A 24,004-nucleotide genomic window follows, 5' to 3' on the forward strand; every position below is an offset into this window, starting at 1 on the left:
CTCAAAAACATAGCACTGTACCAGCTATTAGGAAGACAATTAACTCTATGCCAGCTGGAACCAGGACAGTTTTTGTGTGTTTGGATATGCAATTTCAAATAAATAGAAGCATCATTATATTAGTCAATGTAAAGCAGGTTCTTAGTCACCTACTAATTTAAAAACTGTAACTGGTGCTCAGTTTATGCTGACCGGCTGGCAAACAAAAGTGATTATGTGCAATAAAAGCAAAATTAAGAGGTGAGTGTTGCCATTTTACAGGAGGACATGGGAAATACATGTTCTACATCTTGCATCACATGGAGGACAGGGAGGTGATTTGAGACAGCCAGCGTGGCTTCATCAAGGGCAAGTCTTGCCTGACCAACCTAGTGGCCTTCTATGATAGAGTGACTAAATCAGTGGACAAGAGAAAAGCTATGGATGTCATCTGTCTGGACTTCTGTAAGGCCTTTGACACAGTCCCCCACAACATCCTTCTCTCTAAATTGGAGAGATATGGTTTTGATGGATGGACTGTTAGATGGATAAGGAATTGGTTGCATGGTCACATCCAGAGAGTAGTAGTCAACATCTCAATGCCCAGATGAAGATCGGTGATGAGTGGTGAATCTCAGGGGTCCATATTGGGACCAGTACTGTTTAATATCTTCATCAATGACATAGACAGTGGGATCGAGTGCACCCTCAGCAAATTTGCAGATGACACTAAGCTTAGTGGTGCAGTTGACACACCTGAGGGACAGGATGCCATCCGGAGGGACCTGGACAAGCTTGAGAAGTGAGCCCATGTGAACCTCATGCAGTTCAACAAGGCCAAGTGCGAGGTCCTGCACCTGGGAAAAGCTGGACATGAGCTGGCAATGTGCACTCGCAGCCCAGAAAGCCAGCCATATCCTGGGCTGCATCAAAAGAAGCGTGGCCAACAGGTCAAGGGAGGTGATTGTCCCCCTCTACTCCACTCTTGTGAGACCCCACCTGGAGTACTACATCCAGCTCTGGGGTCCTCAGCACAGTAAAGACATGGACCTGTTGGAGCAGGTCCAGAGGAGGGCCACAAAAACAGTCAGAGGGCTGGAACACCTCTCCTATGAAGAAAGGCCTAGAGAGTTGGGGTTGTTCAGCCTGGAGAAGAGAAGGCTCCGGGGACACCTTATTGTAGCCTTTCAGTACTTAAAGGGGGCTTATAAGATAGATGGGGGCAACCTTTTAGCATGGCCTGTAGCAAGAGGACAAGGGGTAATGGTTTTAAACTAAAAGAGGGTAGATTTAGACTAGATATAAGGAAGAAATTTTTTTGCGATGTGGGTGGTGAAACACTGTAACAGGTTGCCCAGAGAGGTGGTAGATGCCCCATCTCTGGGAACATTCAAGGTCAGGTTGGACGGGGCTCTGAGCAACCTGATCAGTTGAAGATGTCCCTGCTCATTGCAGGGGGGTTGGACTAGATGACCTTTAAAGGTCCCTTCCAACCCAAACTATTCTATGAAATACCATTTCCTTCTGCTAGCTGTATCTTGATTACACATAGTCTCAGTCACACAGGCACACATTTTCTCTTACACCCACACACATTTACACATGCACTCTTGTTCGTTCTTGTTTGCTCTCTTTCCTATAGGTTTTAACTTGAGGTCACTGAAACCAGAAAAGAGGAAGAATATAGACCACAACTTTTGAAAAGAAATGAGAATAAAGTTCTCATTCTGTGGGGAAGAAAAACAAATGAAAAAAAGAACAAGACAAATACCCTACCCCAGTTCTTGTTCTCACTGTGATAATTGTTTTTCTCCTATCGGGAGGTGTCCTAGTAGTAAATGTTATGTGGAGGAACAAGACTTACATGGGAACACTGCTGGACTGCACCAAGCATGATTGGGCCCCTCCCAGGTAGGCAATCATTCTGGGTCTGTTTTTTCTCTACTGTATTTTCACTCCCCAATCTCTGTCAAGAGACTAAACAGAAATTAATAAAAAAAACCTGGATATAATTGAAAACATGTACCAGTGAATGAATAATTCTCTGTTCCACACTGAAAAGTGGGGACATTAGGGTGAAAGTTTTTATTTGAGAGGGAAGGGGAAATATGTGGGGAATTAATTCAAAGGGGAATTAATTTAAAAATACATTTTTATAATTTTGGAAACTTTTTCTTTTTGTTGTTCTAGTTAGACTTTTCCATTTTTGTCTTTTTTAAAAGACATTCCCTTTGAGACTGCAATGTTCTCATTTGGAAGAAGGACAACCTTCCTTTAACATGGCTGAAGGTTATGTTATGGGAAGCGGTGTTGTTTTGGCATTTATTCAATTCATGGCTCCTGCTGATGACATCTGCTCTTGTTTATATAGGTTTTGTGAATCACCAACAAGTGACCTGGAAATGCGAGGAGGCCGGGGCAGAGGAAGGTGGGCAAGGTCCACTGCAGCTGTACCTGGAAATGATGCGAATTTTACAGAGTCTAGAGGACTTCAGAATAAGAATCGAGGTGGTGCCAATGGGAAGGGAAGGAGGGGCAGCCTTAATGCAAGTGGGTGCAGGACATCACCAAACTGTTCTGTGGATGATGTCAAAGCCAGCCCCTCATCTACAAACAAGAGGAAAAATAAGCCTCCAATGGAGCTAGAATTGAACTCCAGTTCAGAGGACAATAAATCTGGAAAATGTGCTCGTACTAACTCTAGAAACACTCCCACCACCCCACAGGGGAAACTCGAGGCTACTTTTTTGGACCAAGGTTGCTCTTCTCCAGTGCTGATTGATTGTCCTCACCCCAACTGCAACAAAAAGTACAAGCACATTAATGGACTCTGATACCACTAGGCTCATGCACATTTAGATCCAAAAACCAAACTGGAGTTTGAGCCTGACAGTGAAGACAAAATTTCAGACTGCGAGGAAGCACTGAGTAATGTGGCACTTGAATGCAGTGAGCCAAGCACAAATTTGTCAATCTTTGATCCACTAAAAGCACCAATGTTTCCTTTCTCCATCACTACCCCAGGGACCCCCAAAAGGAAAAAGGGAGCTGACCAGCAATGGCCCCAGTTCAGGTATCAGTTCCAAAACTGGCAAGAATGCTGGCAAAAAGAAGGGTCTGAACAGTGAATTGACCAGCCTTCCGGTAATTTCTAATATGGCATCCACACTGGACAATATTTTGGTAGCAGATGGCAATTTGCAAACTGAAATGCCCAAATTGGAGGCTGAAGGGCTGACAGACAAGAAAATTTTGGGTGATAAAGACAAAGGCAAAAAAGCTAATCATTGCAAAGTGGATAAAAAACTTTCCAAACTGAAAATGGCCAGGCCCATTGCCCCAGCGCCAGCACCAACTCCTCCCAAATTAATAGCTATACCTACTGCAGCCTTTACAACCACCACTACAGGGACAATACCAGGACTGCCCTCTCTAACAACTACTGTTGTTCAGGCTACACCAAAACCTATTCAACTAAAGCCCACAATTATGGGAGAGCCAAGCACTCTAAACCCAGGTCTCACATCACTCAAAGACAAAAAGAAAAAGGAGAAGAGAAAGCTAAAAGACAAAGAAAGCAAAGAGACTGGAAGCCCTAAGATGGTTTCTAAGCTGGAAAAGCTGGAGGATTCCAAAGGGTCTGGGAAAGATTTATCTGGACATTTTTTAAAGGACCATATCAATAAAAATGAAGTGTTAACTAATGGACTGTCAGAGTCTCAAGAGAGCAGGATGGCAAGTATTAAGGCTGAAGCTGATAAGGTTTACAGGTTCACAGACAGTGCACCCAGCCCTTCTATAGGAAGTGCCTCCAGGATGGAATGCAGCACTTTGGTGAATGGACAATCTTCAGTGGCGCTGCTGCATGTGTTGACACAAAGTGGTGCAGATACTGCAGCCACTAAAACCAACAGCCCTGCTTACTCGGATATTTCTGATTCAGCTGATGATGGTGGCTCTGACAGCAGGTCAGAGGGGATGAATTCAAAGGCCAGCTCTCCTTTGGATATTATATCTAATAAGGACAGTGTTGTAAAAGCACATTCTTCAACCATAACACAGTCAGCTCAAGCAAAAGAGTCCCATTCTCCTTATTGCCATGGCTATGGACCTTATTATTCTCCAAGTTACGTGCACTCTGGATGGGTCAGTGCCCCAGCAGCTGGGAACAGCAGTACCCAACAGGGACTGAAGATCAAAAAAGAGGCTGAGGAAGAGGCTGAAAAGAAAGAGAAGACAGAACTGTCAGATTCCAAGAAAAGTGAAACCAATTCCACTAATTTGCAGCCACAACATCAGTCAGTAATAACGCAAAGACACCCTGAACTTGCCCAGTCACTTTTTTATGGACAGTATGCTTATGGACTCTATATGGACCAAAAGTCCTTAATGGCCTCTAACCCTGCTTACAGACAGCAGTATGAAAAATACTATGAGGACCAAAGATTAGCAGAACAGAAAATGGCACAAACTGGGAGAGACTGTGAAGGGAAAAATGAACCCCCCTTGAAGGAAACTGGCAACGGTGATAATAAGCAGAAAAATAACCCATCTGCTACTATTTCAAAGGCCCCTTCAACTCCAGAGTCAAGCAAAAACAACACTAAAATAGGGTCATCAGTCGCTAACAAAGGCGAGGAGATGAGCAAATCACAGATCCTTTCCAATCACCAGCAGCAGCTTCAGTCTGACAGTTTCAAAGCCAAACAAATGGAAAACCACCAGTTCATAAAGGAAGCTATGGAGATGAAATCTGTTATGGACTCCATGAAGCAAACAGGAGTAGATCCGACCACAAGATTTAAACAGGTGAGATCACAGGAAATAGAACAAATGTGCCTTGACTTATAATTAAATCATGTGAGATTATTGTCTCTGATTTTGCTGTTCTTTTACCTTTGCAGCCAATCAATCTCTGCCATGCTTTTTTCATGCTGGATAGTATTGTAGTCTGTGAATAGACCAATAGGCCTTTCAGTTGAGCTGTTCGAAAAGAAAAAAAACTAGCAAGGTGGTGACAGAATCCAGGCTTAAAATATGAATGGACTATTTTAAATTGCATGCAAGAATAAAATAGAATTAGATTTCTCTTCTAGATGTGAATTCCAAGCAATTTGCTAAGTTCAGAAATCAGAAATTTCAAGCAAAATAAGCAGCTTTCATTGTGAGAGGACAAAGTAGATTTGAAACACAGTTTGGAGTGTTTTGGTTTTCTGTGTGTTAAATGATAGTTGGCATTTACTAAAGATGGGTGAACTGATTCTTTGAAGAGTTGGCTTGAAGCTCAGCTCTTTATCTTAACTCAAAGTGACCTTTTTGAAATAGTTAAGTTCTCCTTCCCTCTTCAACCAACCCCAAACCCCGACAGACCTATTGTCATGGTTTAACCCCAGCTGGCACACCTATATAATGGATGAAATCATCTCTCCATTGAAGTCCACGATAGTTTTGCCACTGACTTCAATAGAACCAAAATTTCATCTAGTGGCTCATGCTGACCTTACTAGATGTCAGATTTCCTTCATTCGAGGCAGTTACTGTCTCTATGCTCTGAACCAGAGCCTCAGTGTTGAATGCTTTCATGTTCTGGTGTGAATGTATATCTGTTAGAGACAATGTTTACAGTTAGCTCTTGCATATCTTGTATTTAAAAGAAAAGTTTCCTGTTATTGTTCAGTACTGATTTGATGTAGTCTTGCAAAGAACTCACCTACTTACTTGTAGAACATACTTATAAACAGCTCTACATAATATATTATGTAAAAATGTATTTGTGATATCCTGTACATGTTCTTTAAACCTTGTGGTCCTGATTCTGTAAATACTTATGTGTGTGTAATTTTACAAACTTAAAATAAGAGTGACTGTCAGCTGAAGGAGTCTGCCTAAATGTCTGACTTCCACTGATTCATGAGTGTTTGTAATATCAGAGGCAGCATAAGCATCTTTCCAGCTAGATCAGCTTTTCAGGTTCATTGTTCCAGGTAATCTAAGTGCTCTGACATATCATTAGGAAGCTTTAATTTTGTGGTTGACAGATATTTTTTGCTCTCTAGTGGTGTCGTGGTTTAACCCCAGCCAGCAACTAAGCACCACTCAGCCGCTCACTCACTCCCCCCCCACCCAGTGGGATGGGGGAGAAAATCGGGAAAAGAAGTAAAACTCGTGGGTTGAGATAAGAACGGTTTAATAGAAGAGAAAAGAAGAAACTAATAACTATAATGATAACACTAATCAAATAACAACAGTAATAATAAAAGGATTGGAATATACAAATGCTGCGCAGTGCAATTGCTCACCACCTGCCGACCGACACCCAGCTAGTCCCCGAGCGGCGATTCCCCACCCCCACTCCCCCCAGTTCCTATACTAGATGGGACGTCACATGGTATGGAATAACCCATTGGCCACTTTGGGTCAGGTGCCCTGGCTGTGTCCTGTGCCAACTTCTTGTGCCCCTCCAGCTTTCTCGCTGGCTGGGCACGAGAAGCTGAAAAATCCTTGACTTCAGACTAAACACTACTTAGCAACAACTGAAAACACCAGTGTGTTATCAACATTCTTCTCATACTGAACTCAAAACATAGCACTGTACCAGCTACTAGGAAGACAGTTAACTCTATCCCAGCTGAAACTAGGACAAGTGGGAAAATCTCTCTGTGGGTTTTAATTAAAATGCTTTATTTATAGTAAGGTCTCAGAAATTTGATACAATGCTTACGTACTTCATGATTAAGCTAGTTAAAGGCATGAAGGAGGATATAAGATGAAGCAATTGAATTAAATATTGATAATAGTATCTTATTCTTTCATGGGAATATTGGTTTGGCTTGGAGCTCAAGGCACTGTGTAGCAAGCAAACCTCTCCACTATGTAATGCAGGTATGTTATTAAAACAGCTACTAAAAATACATTAACTGAAATATTGGAAACATCAATAATAATCTTATTTCTACACTGAGGTTGAGAAAAAAATTTTTTCTGCTCCATATTAGGACCCAGCTTCACGAACATGGCATCATTATGTCTGTCAGCCCAAATACCTTGATCAGCAAAAATCAGAACTTGATCATGAGAAAAAGTTAAAAGAAGACAGCCCTAGAAAAACACCTAACAAGGAAAGTTCCCTGCCTAACCTTCCTGTCTCATTAGCAAGCATTAAAGAGGAGCCTAAAGAGGTCAAGCATTCTGATTCTCAATCAGTGGATGAGAGCAAGATAAAAAATGATGATCAAGACTCCTGTAAATTGGAAGGACTCTCAGGGTGCTAGAGTGGCAGTTTCCTCACCAATGAGTCAGCATCAGTCATATATCCAGTACTTGCATGCTTATCCTTATCCACAGATGTACGATCCCAACCATCCAGCCTATCGTGCAGTCTCTCCTGTCCTAATGCACAGCTATCCTGGTATGTATTCTGAAACTTGCCTTGCACACTAGTAAAGATTTACACGCTCAAAGTGCAGTAAAGCCTGCATTTTAATATTTCTGTTAGCAGCTTTGTTTTTGCTTGTGCTTGTGCTAGGAAAAGTTCTGTAGATGAAATTCATTTAATACAGGATGTTCCTTTTATGAACTGTCAGAGTTCCCAGCTACAGTTTCCTCAACAGTCTGCTATTGCTGTTAGACTGACAGATAGTTTATTGCCTAGAAAAATATTCTAAGCACTTAGTGTCACAAGCATTATAACTATTATTCCTTTCACTTAAGGACAATCCGTAAATGTATGAAATGGCTATGATCTCAGCCCTCTATAGCCTTCATTCACTACAGCAAATTAGGTGAAAAAAATAGATACAATTTGATAATCACATGATCCTTTTTTGATGTTGCCCTCTGTCCTGGCATCCCCTCCTCCTACCTTGACATAACCAAACTGTAAAAACAGTAACTTGATGTGGCATTTATTGTTTACCTGCAGGGTCCTATCTCACTCCAGGATTTCATTATCCTGTTTATGGGAAGATGTCAGGGAGAGAAGAGGCAGAGAAAGTCAATACCAGTCCAAGCATCAATGTGAAATCAACCACTGAGTCCAAAGCACTGGATTTGCTCCAGCAGCATGCCAACCAGTATCTCAGCAAGTCCCCCATTGTAAGGCTTCATCTGTTGTTACTGAAGAGAGGTACATTTGGGGAGAGGTAGAGAACATAATTTTAAGCAGCACACACAGTCTGGCATCAAACTATGAATGCATGATGCTTCTTTATACTGCTGCCTAAAATAAAAGTAATTTGAAGTCAGAATGCTTTTCTGGCATAAATTGGAAGTGACACATAAACAGAGTTCTGTGTTCAGTCTTAACTTAAGTGAATGGATTCACATAGAAACCTATATTCAGAAATACCCATTGGTGCAGAGTTTTTTGCACTTACTTACACAGGAAGCTCTCTTTGTAAACAGATAATGAAATAAAAAGTTGGGCTGTGGGATTTGGTAATATCCCCTCAGTATATTTGCCATGAAGCCATCTATATCTTACAAAAAGCAGATTACCTCTGTTTCTGAAAAGCATTTGTTTCTGAAGATTTCCATGGAAATTTCAGAAATTTCCATGTTGGAATGAACACTATTGTTCTACTTTCAGATAGGTAGGTTCTAGTTTTAATTGTGAGCAAGTCACTGACTAGATTATATTTTTAAAAGAATTTTTTTCTTACTGCTCAAGCAGGTTTGATCCCCAGAGTGCATTAAAGAAGGCTGAGAACTAATTTACATCAGGTCTTAAGAGTTCAGATAGGTTGTTCAGGCATTTGCAAGTCAGCCAGGCTTAAGAGAACCCAAAACTAGTAGTCAGCATGATGGCTTCATGCTGCAGTGTGTCACCTCAAAATCTCTGTGCCTTGAAAATCTTCCATTAACCAGATACACCAGCTTTAGGCTAAGATCAAGTGCAAATCTCCAGCAGAGAGATTTCTTCATCAGAAGAAATCAGTTTCATTATTTGAATTTGAAAGGTCATCACAGGGTAATATTAGTAAGTAGATTTTTTTTTTTTTGTGATTTCCTCCCTTTTAAAATTCTCACATCAGTTTTCTTTCACCTTTTTATCGTCAGCCTGTGGAAAAATCCGCAGCTGAGCATGAACGGGAGGCAGAGAGGGAACAAGACTGTCATTCTCCTTTTAGCCAGAGGCACCTCCATACACACCATGACACACATGTTGGAATGGGTTACCCACTTATACCTGGTCGATATGACCCATTCCAAGGTAAGCTGAAGGTTTCCAATGGTGGGATTAGCAGTGCCTTGTGAAGTTGTTACCTTGACATTGCAAGTCATATGTACATGAAGTTGTCCTAGTTTCAACTGGGATAGAGTTAACTGTCTTCCTAGTAGCTGGTACGGTGCTATGTTTTGAGTTCATTATGAGAAGAATGTTGATAACACCGATGTTTTCAGTTGTTGCTAAGTAGTGTTTAGTCTAAAGTCAAGGATTTTTCAGCTTCTCATGCCCAGCCAGCGAGAAAGCTGGAGGGGCACAAGAAGTTGGCACAGGACACAGCCAGGGCACCTGACCCAAAGTGGCCAATGGGGTATTCCATACCATGTGACGTCCCATCTAGTATAGGAACTCGGGGGAGTGGGGGCGGGGAATCGCCGCTCTGGGGACTAGCTGGGTGTCGGTCGGCAGGTGGTGAGCAATTGCACTGCGCATCATTTGTACATTCCAATCCTTTCATTATTGCTGTTGTTATTTGATTAGTGTTATCATTATCATTATTAGTTTCTTCTTTTCTGTTCTATTCAACTGTTCTTATCTCAACCCGTGGGTTTTGCTTCTTTTTCCCGATTTTCTCCCCCATCCCACTGGGTGTGTGGGGGAGTGAGTGAGCGGCTGCGTGGTGCTTAGTTGCTGGCTGGGGTTAAACCACGACAGAAGTGTTTTGAATAGAGATCCCCTGTTAAATCTGTGAAAAATGATCATGTCCAAAACAGGATTCTAATTAAAGTCTACAATTTATTACACGAATAGAGGCAAGCAAACAGTGCTGGGTGCACCGGCAGCCTCTGCTCTACCAAGGCACACACCGTCAGGTCTAATTGTGCAGGTTAAGTACAGGTTCTACATACATATTCACTAGATTCCTGAGAAATGTTGTACATATTCATTAGTTTTCCGGGAAACTATTAGCATATGCAAATGTCCTTTACACAGGCGCATTGAAGGTCTCTGGTGGTCTTCAGGAGTCCTCTGGTGGTCTTCCATAGTCTTTCTCACTTGTCCGCTATTTGACCCTCCTCAGGTGATTCTGCGCAGTATGGTCCTTTACATGTTTTGATACCTTAGTGCTTGTTAGTGTTCTTATTATCTAAGTTCTCATTAGTGGTATAGAACCATATGGGTAGTTTAAGCTAAATTATCTACAAGGACAGGAACAAAGGCAGGAGTTCTTATCTTTTCCGGCCTTATCTATTCAAGCAAGGCCTCTACTTGTGCCTTCTTAAAAAGATCGTAAATTCATCGAACACTTAATTAAGTCTTGTGATCGCTCTTGGTTCCTTCTTGCTCATCATTCCCAAGCACCAGTCTCTGACAGGCTTAATCCTTGACAAACACCAGTCCTTGGTATGTAAAGTTACAGAGAGACAATCATTAAGCAAAAAGCAGTTTGTTCTCTATATCAATCCCCCCCCTTTTCTTTAAACCTTTGCAAATTCTTTTGCAACTATAGGATTCCACTACTTCCGAGAGACCGTGTAAAGTATTTTTCAATTTTTACTTGATGTCTGATTTTATTTCGTTTCCAACTTTCGTAATTCCCTACTGTTATATGGCTTTTGCAGGAAGCAAGAACTATATACATACTCTCCTACTTCCCTTAGGCCTACAGTTATACAAGATCAAGCAAAACGGTTAAAGATTACAGAAGCAGAGAGGGTCACATTTCACCATGTGGCCCTATCATTGTTTTATATTGACATGAATCAGGTGAATATATTTCACAAATCCAAGTGCTTTATATTTAGGAAGAAGGCTTGAAAATTCACAGCAAGGACTAACATCAAATAAATATCTTCAGGCCTGAGAAATACCAAGTTTTGTTTCCAAAACTGGTTGTCAGAGCATTATTAAAGATTTACCAGTTAGGCCATTGTTCACATGAATGTTTTGAATCCTACTGCAAACTGACACTAACTGCCTGAAAGGTGGCAAAAAACCAAACCAGACAACCCCCTTTTTATATAATTAGGGTTGTGTAAGCAATGAAAGAAGTGTAGAAAAGACAAAAGCTTTTTATACTGAACTTATTTTATGTTCAAGGCATTGTAGTCACAAGGGTTTGAGTTCATTACAGTTGGAGCATCTGAAACAATACTTTGTATTTTGGCAAATGCAGTGCACAAAACTGCAGTCAGGGAAAAAGCAGCACAGTAAGACATGATTCATTCTCCCTAGGTTTTATACTAGTCTTTGTTTTTCTCTAACCCTGTGTTCTAGATGAATTAAAAGAAGATTTGCTCCCATACAGCAAAGTACATGCTATCACATTTGGTAGCTAAAATGACATAAATTCATTATGTTCACTCAGTCCCTTCATGGTTATTTTTCCTGTGTAAAAGTCTTGAAATTTCTCAGTTTGATTCAGTAATTCCTCATGACTTATGGGATGCATTATGCTTGTTCAGTAGGAAAACTGTAGAAATTATAAGTTTTTATCAAAAAGTATTGCATTCTGAGCAACTAACATGTGTTTCTGTAATTCACTGTGACTTTTGATTGTTGTTGTTTCCTGGTACTTATTATTTCTACTGAGCTTCCTATTCAGAAAATTATACAAACCATTTAGCATCATGCAGTGCAATACTTGGAAAGGAATACAGTAAGTTGGAATGCTGTATATTCTTGTAAAATACCTATCAAGGAGAAGTCAGTGTACTATATGATGGCATATTGGTCATGCTGGGCAGACTGTCTTAATGCTGTTGCCTGAAACGTACTGTTTGTGTAGTATTAAAAGCCATTTTCTGATAGTAGGGGGGGTTTATTTGCATTAGAGATTCTTCTTACCATTTCTCTGAACACAAAAATCCTTCAAAACCATAAGTACATCCACATTCTTTTGTTTCTTCTTTCCTTCAGGACTGACCTCTGCTGCCCTTGTTGCCACTCAGCAGGTGGCTGCTCAGGCATCTGCCTCTGGTATGTTTCCTGCACAAAGAAGGTAAATATCCAGTAAATCTTGAACTATACATCTTAATACAGAGAGGAGAAAGGAAATCATAGATTTTATAGCCTGAAGGTATATATTTCCTTGTAAGACACAGTTTTTAAGGCAGGGAAAGAGATTGGCTGGACTTTGCGTTAATTGTAGTTTTATTCTCTTTAAGATGACATTTTGTACTTGAATTGTGTCCTTTAATTGTAATACAAATCATTAAGAGGGAACAAATAGTCTGTCTTCTGAGATTTCCTATAGGGTATGTTTTAGGTATTGTTATTATTAAGGTAAAATAAGTGGTTATGAAATATAATTAAGATCCAAATTATTTTTAAAAGTAGTTTAAACTTCACATTCGTTAGCTCTATCTACTAGCATGTAAATATATGCTTTTATCTAATCTGCAAATCTTTCTGGTTTGCTGGTTTTATTTCCAGAAGGGTTTGCTAGGGAGGTTCCATTATTTTTAAGTTACATGCAAATCCCATGCATTTACCTCTTAATTATTTACTAGGTTTTCAATTGGAATTACTCTTCAACTTCCAACAGGAAAGAGACTCTTCTTTATGATAATCACCCCATTTTAAGTGAAAAACACAAAACACCCTTAACAGTAGAGTGTCTTTCATCACTTCCATGCTAAGTCTCAGAGTGTTTAATGTATTAGATAGAACTATAAAGTTCCATGGTTATTGCTGTCTTTCTGAAAGCTCACTCTGAAAACACGTCACCATTATAATACTCCTAGCTTGAATTATTTGAATGAAAAAGTTCTCTAGCTCTGAAAGATCTGATGCATGCTAGAGTTTCAGAACTCAGAAGATAAATCCTGACATGTTATTTGTTAGCACTGTTAGCATAGTTATTTGTTAGCTTGGCAAGGGAGGGAAGAGGACATGACTTGCTGTCTTTTCCGCTTGGGATTGAGAGTACTGTGCAGATTTCATTCCACAGTGTATCTTCGAATGTTAGGAAAAAAGGACATCCCATACTAAGACATTCTTCTTTCTCTTTTCAGAGAATGATGAATTTGAAAATGTACACTGTCATGTGACTGGATCACATGAGGAAGTGCTTTATTACAGACATCAGTTCCATGCTGTTAATTTGAAATGCCTTAATGGCAGGTAAAACCCAGTCATTTCATTTTTGTAAATTGCAGATTTTATCACAGAATAACAACTGTTGCTGTAATTAGACTTCTATTTATATATATATGTGCATATATATATAAAAAATATACATAATATTTACTTTTTTGTATTAGTAACCAGGCTCACACACAGGGTCTGCTGCTAAGTTGCAAACCACACAGAAAAGGAGAAATGTATTTGTCATGTTTAGAAAGTGTCAACCATGAAAGACTATTTCTTCATTCCCTTTGTTGTAGTTTAACCCCAGCCAGCAACTAAGCACCACGCAGCCGCTCACTCACTCCCCCACACACCCAGTGGGATGGGGGAGAAAATCGGGAAAAGAAGCAAAACCCGTGGGTTGAGATAAGAATGGTTTAATAGAACAGAAAAGAAGAAACTAATAATGATAATGATAACACTAATAAAATGACAACAGCAATAATGAAAGGATTGGAATGTACAAATGATGCACAGTGCAATTGCTCACCACCTGCCGACCGACACCCAGCTAGTCCCCAGAGCGGCGATTCCCCACCCCCACTCCCCCGAGTTCCTATACTAGATGGGACATCACATGGTATGGAATACCCTGTTGGCCACTTTGGGTCAGGTGCCCTGGCTGTGTCCTGTGCCAACTTCTTGTGCCCCTCCAGCTTTCTCGCTGGCTGGGCATGAGAACCTGAAAAATCCTTGGCATTAGTCTAAACACTACTTAGCAACAACTGAAAACATCAGTGCTATCAACATTCTTCTCATACCTAGCTCAAAAACATAGCACTGTAGCAGCTACTAGGAAGACAATTAACTCTATCCCAGCTGAAACCAGGACACCTTTCTGTTCTATTTTTTTTTTTCTCTTGCTTTCTAATTATAAATAAATAATGTTATGTAGCAGTGTGCCTGAACCTTGCATATCCTTCTGGTATTTCCCACAAGCTCTCAGAAAAGCTAACTGTGATGACACTTTGGTACAATGTAGATGTCTATTTGGTGGCTCCTATTAAGATGCATCAGTGTAAAATGTTACTATATTCACTGTTTCATTTTACTTGTATATTGTGAAAGATATAAATTTGGAAGCCATGGGTTTGCCAGTACCACAAAAACTGTTTTGTACATAATATATGAATTTAAAATGGGGTAATAATAAGCATCCATGAATAATGAAATGCCTTTTTTTATAATCTTGAATGGTAAATAACCCAAAAGCCTGCATAGCCAAAGACATCTGTGATTGCTCTCTTACTTGAATAGTCCTTCAGGGTTTTTTTTTAATGTTCACAATTATACAGTTTTAGAAGAGAGACTTTTAACTGCCTGGTTACTTGTTTTATGCTATAATCTAGTTTATTTTATGTAAAATGTATATTGAATGCTTTCATTTTTATACCTGCCTTAAATAATTTGGCAATCAGAATAAAGTAAAAAGATGTTTTTGTACTTTCTTGGGATCTGTTTCAACTTGCTTTTCTAGGGCCAATTTGAGAGATGTATCATAGGTGTAGATAGCAGAGCCTGAACGTACCACACAGCTACTAGTCCATATCCTCAGAAGTGCTCCCTGGGACTCAGTTAATAGTGTGCACCTGCAGCAATCCCATGCCTTCCCTACTGGGCCTGCAATACTGTCCTCTCCTGGGTGGTGATGTGGGACCCAAGCCAGAAAATAGAAGTGGAGCTCTTTCTATTGACTTCAGTAGGCTTGAAAAAGGCCCCTAATAACATTGTGTGATAATAGTGGTTAAATCTCTAATGATTTTGTAGAGAAGCTGTGTATACCATAAATTTGTGGTGGGTTGACCTTGGCTGGCTGCCAGGTGCCCACCAAACTGTTCTATCACTCCCCATCCTTGGCTGGACAGGGGAGAGAAAAATATGACAAAGGTCTCGTGGGTTGAGATAAGGACAGGGAGATCACTCAGCAATTACCATCAAGAGCAAAACTGACTCAACTTAGGGAAATTATTTTAGTTTATTGCCAATCAAATCAGAGTAGGATAATGAGAAATGAGAAGAGAAGAGAAGAGAATATTTTCAGTTGGAAGGGACCTACAATGATTATCTAGTCCAACTGCCTGACCACCTCAGGGCTGACCAAAAGTTACAGCATGTTATTAAGGGCATTGTCCAAATGCCTCTAAAACACTGACAGGCATGGGGCATCGACCACCTCTCTAGGAAGCTTATTCCAGTGTTTGACCACCCTCTCGGTAAAGAAATGCTTCCTAATGTCAAGTCTGAACCTCCCCTGGTGCAGCTTTGAACCATTCCCACGCATCCTATCACTGGGAGAAGAGATCAGCACCTCCCTCTCCACTTCCCCTCCTCAGGAAGCTGTAGAGAACAATGAGGTTGTCCCTCAGCCTCTTTTTCTCCAAGCTAGACAAACCCAAAGTCCTTAGCCGCTCCTCATAGGACATTCCTTCCAGCCCTTTCACCAGCTTTGCTGCCCTCCTCTGGACACATCCTCTTCTGACTGGCTGGTTATACTGTCTTAAATGCACCCCAGGATGCAGTTTGCCCAACTAGAATCTGATTTATTAAAAGTTTCCAATGTTGAATAAATTATTTTGTTCAAACTGCTTGCACTTCTGAATATGTCTTTCTTCACATATAGAATCATAGAATCATTTAGGTTGGAAAAGACCCTTAAGATCATCGAGTCCAACCATTAAGCTAACACTGTGTCGTGGTTTAACCCCAGCGAGCAACTAAGCACCACGCAGCCGCTCACTCACTTCCCCCAACACACCCAGTGGGATGGGGGAGAAAAAAGTAAAACTCGTGGGTTGAGATAAGAACAAATTAATGGAACAGAAAAGAAGAAACTAATAATGATAATGATAACACTAATAAAATGACAACAGTAATAATAAAAGGATTGGGACATAGAAATGATGCACAACGCAATTGCTCACCACCCACTAAACGACGCCCAGTTAGTCCCTGAGCGGCAATTCCCCCCACCCCCACTCCCCCCAGTTTATATACTAGATGTGACGTCACATGGTATGGAATACCCCGTTGGCCACTTTGGGTCAGCTGCCCTGGCTCTGATCCCTCCCAATTTCTTGTGCCCCTCCAGCCTTCTTGCTGGCTGGGCATGAGAAGCTGAAAAATCCTTGACATTAGACTAAACATTACTTAGCAACAACTGAAAACATCAGTGTTATCAACATTCTTCTCATACCTAACTCAAAAACATAGCACTGTACCAGCTACTAGGAAGACAATTAACTCGATCCCAGATGAAACCAGGGCACACTGCCAAGTCTACCACTAAACCATGTCCCTAAGCACAACATCTACACATCTCTTAAATACCTCCAGGGATGGTGATTCAACCACTTCCCTGGGCAGCCTGTTCCAATGCTTGACAACCCTTTTGGTGAAGATATTTTTCCTAATATCCTATCTAAACCTCCCCTGGTGCAACCTGAGGCCATTTCCTCTCATCCTATCACTTTTTCCTTAGGAAAAGAGACCAAAACCTACCTCACTACAACCTCCTTTCAGGTAGTTGTAGAGTGCGATAATGTCTCCCCTCAGCCTCCTTTTCTCCAGGCTAAACAACCCCAGTTACCTCAGATGCTCCTCATAAGACTTGTGCTCTAGACCCTTCACCAGCTTCCTTGCTCTTTGGACACGCTCCAGCACCTCAATGTCTTTCCTGTAGTGAGGGGCCCAAAGCTGAACACAGTATTCGAGGTGCAGCCTTACCAGTGCCAAGTACAGGGGGACGATCACTTCCCTAGTCCTGCTGGCCACACCATTTCTGATACAGGCCAGGATGCTATTGGCCTTCCTGGCCACCTGGGCACACTGCCAGCTAATATTCAGCCAGCTGTCGACCAACACCCATGGGTCTTTTTCTGCCAGGCAGCTTTCCAGCTGCTCTTCCCCAAGCCTGTAGCACTGCATGGGATTGTTGTGACCCAAGTGCAGGACCTGGCACTTGGCCTTGTTGAACCTCATACAATTGGCCTTGGCCCATCGATCCAGCCTGTCCAGATACATAGGTAGAGCCTTCCAGTAGACCCATCCAGGCCATGAGCACCCAGTGTCTCCAAGAGAATGCTGTGGGAAACAGTGTCAAATGCTTTACTAAAGCCCAGGTAAACAACATCCACAGCCTTTCCCTCATCCACTAAGCAGGTCACCTTGTCATAAACGATCAGGTTAGTCAAGCAGGACTTGCCTTTCATAAACCCATGCTGACTGGGCCTGATCACCTGCTTGTCCTGTATGTGCCGTGTGATGGCACTCAAGATGATCTGCTCCATAACCTTCCACCGAGGTCAGACTGACAGGCCTGTAGTTCCCTGGATCCTCCTTCCAGCCCTTCTTGTAGATGGGCATCACATTTGCTAACCTCCAGTCAACTGGGACCTCCCCAGTTAGCCAGGACTGCTGATAAATGATGGAAAGTGGCTTGGTGAGCACTTCCACCAGCTCCCTCTGTACCCTTGTGTGGATCCCATCCGGCCCCATAGACTTGTGTGTGTCTAAGTGGTGTAGCAGGTCACTAATCCCCTTGGATTATGGGGGCTTCATCCTGCTCCCCATCCCTGTCTTCCAGCTCAGGGGGCTGGGTACCTGGTGACATTTTTGGCATAGTCGGCAGGATTCCCTCAGTGTTGCTAAAGCGATCACTGGGACCAGGTCCTTGCTCTGGCCCCTCTCTGAGAGGAGTCATATGCAAAGGGAGATAGTCCTCAGAGGACTAATAAAGGGATCTGATCCCTGTAATTGTGTGCTCATTATGGCCCCCCAGGGGGGATCCGACTGTAGACTGTACCCCTCTCCTGGAGAGATTAGAGGGCTATAATGCCCAGCCCTTTCCATTTGAGAAGGCTCACAGAAAGCGATAAAGGGGACCTGTTAATTACCTTTCCCCTAGGCCCCTTTAAGACCCCAGTGTTACGGATGTACGCACACTCAAATCCAACAGGTTTTAAAGCTCAGATTTATTCTTCAGTAGAAAAGTTAGAACTCCAGTAACAATAGTGAACTACAGGCTCAATGATGTAAGGGGAATTAGTACTACACAGCCGACTTAAGAATCTTTGAGATTTAAAAGTGATGACTCAAAATGCGCATATCACTCACCTAAAAGCTGAGGGCTCTCTCCCTCGAGGAGTTACCTCGAGCGGTGCCCTGACCCAAGGGGGAGTCCCCGACTGCAGACCCGCTGCTCCAAGGAGGACTGCCAACATGTCCTCCGGCAGGACCCCGTTTATACCCCTGTCGAATCTGACCTGTGGTCATTTAATGCCTATTGGCCAAGAAGGTCGTCTCAGTGTACCTGGCATGTCTCAATTGGCCAGTTCAAATTTCAACCTGTGGCCTCTAGGGTTTAGGTTTTTTTTCCTTCCCCTTCTCCCTGCCTGGAGAAGTTTTGTTTCCTGCTGGCGGGATGGGGGGGGAAGTGTACTGCCACACCCAGTCACATTTTTGGTAGATACTGGAGCCTAGATGTCAGCTCTCCAGATGGATGTTTTTGGAAAATCCAAACTGCAGGCAACTGCTCGAGTTAAGTGCTGATTGCCAGGAGATGAGACTGTGAAATTATGGTTTAGCTACTCGCCCACACCCAAATCAATCCAATCACATAACAGGAGCCACTTTACTGACAGGATGGTCCAAGAGTGGACATGCAATGAAGGAATACAGTGGATTTTCCACACCCCATACGACCCTGAAGCAAATGGGATAGTGGAGCATACTAATGGACTTCTAAAACAAACCCTAAAACCCCACAAACTGGGATGGCCACAACGAGTGCCAGATGCAGTCACGAAAGTAAATAGCCGCTGGGGGGTGAATGGATGTCCTAGACTGACTGCATTTTGCCAAAGCCCCCCTCCCTACTTCCAGGAAGGGGGGATAAGAAAGATCCAATACACCTGCTCCACTATCCTGGACAACCTGTTCTCGTAGATTTACCTACTGTACGGGAAGTACCTATGACATTGAAAAGCTCTTTGAACTTGTATGCGTGGATAGCAACTGACGCACATGGAAAAGATGACCAAATCCATATGTGATGGATAATACCCTCATTTTGATCTATGTATACTTTATATTTGTACTTCGTAGAACCAAAGAGAAACAGAGAAAGATGGCGAGGGAGCTGTGTTAGTACTAACTATATTATTTGTTATTTGTGTTAACAGTTTATTGTTACTTGTAATCTTTGTTATTATAGGGAAAGATGCTTTGGGGAGCCTTCTCCCTCATCCTGATCCTTTCCACTGGTGTTGGGATTGTGTGGCTGTGGCAAGGTTTTGGTAGCGGGGGGGGTTACAGGAGTGGCTTCTGTGAGAAAATCATAAAATCATAGAATCATTTAGGTTGGAAAAGACCTTTAAGATCATCGAGTCCAACCGTCAACCATGCCCACTAAACCATGTACTGAAGTGCCTTGTCTATGCACTTTTTGAATACCTCCAGGGATGGTGACTCAACCACTTCCCTGGGCAGCCTGTTCCAATACCTGACAAAATGCCAGAAGCTCCCCCTATGTCCGACAGAGCTAATGCCAGCCGGCTCCAAGGTGGGGGAGTGATAGAACGGCTTTGGTGGGCACCTGGCATCCAGCCAGGGTCAACCCACCACAGGTAGCTATTGCTTAGGGACTGGCTGGGCATCAGTCTACTTGTGGGAGGTGGCAAGTGATTGTTTTTGCATCACTTCACTGTATTCCACCCCCTCCCCCCCTTTCTTTCACTTATTAAACTCTCTTTATCTTGACACATGAGTTTTCTTGCTTTTGCTCTTCCTATTCTCTTCCTCATGCCACTGGGGGACAGGAGTGAGTGAGCAACTGGGTGATGCTGGCCAGGGTTAACCCACCACGATACCACATTTGGTAAAGTTTCATGTTCTCAAGCCAGTTGGTCTTACAACTCAGAACAGCCTCATGCATTTAAGGTATCCCATGGGTGTGCAAACATTTTTAACCCTGCTACCTCCTCACTATTGTAGCTAAGATATAAAGGAAGAATGCAATGTCCCAGCTTTGTCTTGCACTTCAGTCCTAGGGAGAGGCAAAGGTTAAGAATGAGGAAAATGAGGCAAACAGCCCTGTGTGGTCCACAGAAAGACATGCTATTCTATGGGGGCCATGTTCCCTTACATAAATGGGAGAAAAGCATATGAATGAGATCATTTTTACTTCCTTTGCTCACATGCTAATTTGGACTTCCTTTCCTTTAGTTGAACGTCAGCCATGCAGCAAGGTTCAGCACTGCACTGTGGAATATTTCCAACCCCCTGGTTGTGGTGGTGAAACCGGGAGCCAAAGGAACCTTAGTAGATATAGTAGATATATGGATGTAGATAAGAACTGTTTAATAATAATCTAGCTTATAATGAAGTTAAAGAAATTTCAGTAGAGGTAGACATGGCCCAAGAGGATGAGAAGTGACGCTTAACGTTTGCATTGTTGAGGCTGGCTGGGGCAGGAGATAGTCCCTGATAAGAAGCAGCAGTCGACCCCAAAAACCAGCCAAGACCGGCCTTGTGACTTTTGGATCTAATTTTAATATGAAGCAGGGATAGATCATGCCTATGTATAGGTGTATTGCGAAACGCCATGTATATGTAACACTTGACTGTATAAATTTGAAGCGAACTGCCTCGTCAGGCGCGCACGACTTTGGTGGGACTACCCCCCGTGCTGCCCAGCGCTGAATAAACATACCTACTTTACAATCTCACTGATTGTGGAGTCTGTTTCCGCACGTCAGTTTGGCGAGCCAGCCAGGAAACTCTCTGATCGGCTGCAGGACCGACTGCGGAGCGGACGCCCCTCGGCGCGCCCCGAGCACTTTCCTCGGAGGAGCCTCCGCTGCCAGCCGCTCACCACGGGAGCAGACAACGACCTCCTGAAGCCGCAGACCAAACCGTATGTTTCACAGAGAGAGCCTGTAAAAGTACAGGCCAGGGCAGCTGGTAAATCGCGCAGAGACGTCTGGCGTGCAGCGTAGTCCCCGTATGGGAGGAGGGTACCCTGTATGGTAACAAGGGGGGGATTTGCTGACCGATAGAGCGGCCGCCAGCGATCTTGGGGGTAGATCGAGCAAATCCGGGGTGACTGCTGCATCCCAGTATCGGGAGCCAGGACGGACCTGTCGATGACTGGTATATAAGAGGCAGGAGAAGGGTAAGCGCACCCCCTCGCAATTGCGCTTGGTACATTTTTGGGGTAAGTGGACCCCCTCGCAATTGCGCTTTGGTACATTTTTGCAGCTGCTGAAAGGTTGTCAACTGGAGCGATGATTGTATGATGTGAATGTTTGGAAATTTAATGTTAAAGATTTTGTGTGAGTATGTGGAAATGTTATGTTGAGATTTATATGTGTATATATGCTTGTTAATGTGTAAATGTCTAAAACTGTGAATTAAATGTTTGAGTAAAAGAGACGCAGCTCAGCTGCGGAGCGTGTGTGGAGTTCTGATCCACAGTTTTGTAACTCCACAAGGGGTACGGCCAGAGACGAATGAAGTGTGACTCCCTGATGATTTGGAACTTGAATTTATATGTTAGCGTTGTAATTGTAAGTTTGAGTTTGATTATCTTAATCATTTTGTGGTGTTGGTATAAGAAAGTCCCTGTATGGTGCATCGCATAAATGTGGGTATTTGAATGGTGTCTTTTTCATCCAGGAAATGAGTGTATGCCCTCATATGTCCTGGAATGTGTGTGGTGTAAACAGAGGTTGCAAATAGATTGTGGAGGGGATATTGAATGCCCTGAGTGTCGGGTTTGGACTCCCTGGGATAAGAGGGGATGGGCTATGTACACAGTTGAGATTTTTTGTGGTTGGAAAGGTAGCTGAAATAGTGAAATTGGTGTGTGGAAAGGAAAATTTAATTTAAAATTCGGGACGTGTGGGAGGAAAACTGGGAGAAGACTATAAAGAGGTGTAAGAAACGATTTGCATGGAAGCTTATTAAAAGGAGAAGTTATAAAATGGGAAACAATCAAGGGGGAATATTGAGGAAGAGTTCTCTGGGTTGTGTAATTGCCCACTTGAAAGATATTGCTGGGACCGGAGGTACAGAAAGTAAAAAGAACCTTATTAAGTATTGCAATCAATGGTGGCCGTTGTATAAGTTAGAAGGTGACGCTAAGTGGCCACTTAATGGGTCAATAGATTATAATACTCTATTACAACTAATGCTGTTTTTAAGGAGAGAAGGAAAATGGGATGAGGTTTCGTATGCAGACATGTTTTTCACCCTCCGAAACCATCCGGAGTGGCAAAGGGACTGTGGAATGGTATCCCCACAGGACCCCATGGTGCTTGCACTTGAGCAAGAAAACAACAAGGAGCTTAGAGGTAAACTGAGGCAGTGTTGTTTGGCATGTAGTATTGGACAAAGATGTACAAATACAAATAAAATCCATCAGGCACCAGAACAAGATCTAACTGATCTGTTTAAGCCTCCCCCTCGACCACAGGAACAGGATGCAGACTCGGATAGAACTCCAACCCCCCCAAACAGCCCTGTATCTTCCCGTACTAGGAAGAAAACTACCTCAACAGCTTTACAAGCACCTCTCCGAGAGGCGGTGGGGCCGGATGGTGGGACGATGTTAATCAAAGTACCCTTTTCTACTGCTGACCTAGTGGAATGGAAAAAGGTTGCAAAAGATTATAGGAGTGATCCGATAGGTGTAACTAAGCATTTCCAATTTATTGTAAAACAGCATAACCCTGATTGGAAGGATATACAGCTATTATTGGAATATATGACTGAGACAGAGAAACAGCTGATATTAAAAACAGCAGGGAACCTAGCTGAAGATCATCATAAGATTACAGGAGGGGACATTAAGGAATATTTCCCTCTCCAAGACCCAAAGTGGGATGTTAATAGATCTGCACATATGGAAAGATTGCAGGGGTATCAGGAGTGAATTACAAAAGGAATGGAGAGGGCAATCCCCAAAACTATAAATTGGTCAGCTTTATATGCAGTTAAACAGAGTCCTTCCGAGTCTCCATCTGAATTCCTGGATCGACTGAGGGATGTGATGCGCCGCAGCACACCGCTAGATCCTGGGTCAGAGGTAGGAATACAACAATTAGTCTCCCTGTTTTTGGGTCAATCTACAAGGGATATAAGGCGTAAACTTCAGAAATTACGGCCTACAGAGAGTAGGAATTTAGAAACATTGTTGGATGAAGCATGGAGAGTATTTAGTAACAGAGAGGAAGGATATAGGCAAGGGCAAAAGAAATTACTGGCTGTTATCCAGGAAGAAAGAGGAAGAGGGCCTAGACGAGACTTGCCCCGACTGGGCAAGGATCAATGTGCTTTGTGTAAGAAATTTGGTCATTGGAAAAAGGAATGCCCAAGGAACAAGGAGGATCAGAGGGCTCAAACAGGAAGAACGGTAGCCCATGTGAAGGGAGATTGACGGGAACCTGGGGAATCTACCCTAGCGGATCCACTGGTTATAATTAAGCTAGGGAAAACACAACAAGAGGTAGAATTTTTGGTAGATACAGGAGCAACATACTCGGTTCTGAATCAAGCTTTGATGCCTCTGGGAGATGATTATGTCATGGTGAAAGGAGCGTCTGGCCAAAGTGAAAAGGCATATTTTTGTAAACCTTTAGAATATAAATTAGGAAAACAGTGGGGCATTCATAAATTTTTATATATGCCCAACTCCCCAAAGGCACTTTTGGGAAGGGACTTGTTGGAACA

General features: G+C 42.5%; 1 pseudogene; it reads left to right on the forward strand.

Annotated features, from left to right (window-relative positions):
* The first annotated feature begins 1,214 nt into the window (after nt 1-1,214).
* LOC121232862 lies at nt 1,215-13,298 on the forward strand (annotated as a pseudogene).
* The last annotated feature ends 10,706 nt before the right edge of the window (nt 13,299-24,004 follow it).

Source organism: Aquila chrysaetos (genome assembly GCF_900496995.4).
Source record: "Aquila chrysaetos chrysaetos chromosome W unlocalized genomic scaffold, bAquChr1.4 W_unloc_1, whole genome shotgun sequence".
Classification (NCBI taxonomy): domain Eukaryota; kingdom Metazoa; phylum Chordata; class Aves; order Accipitriformes; family Accipitridae; genus Aquila; species Aquila chrysaetos.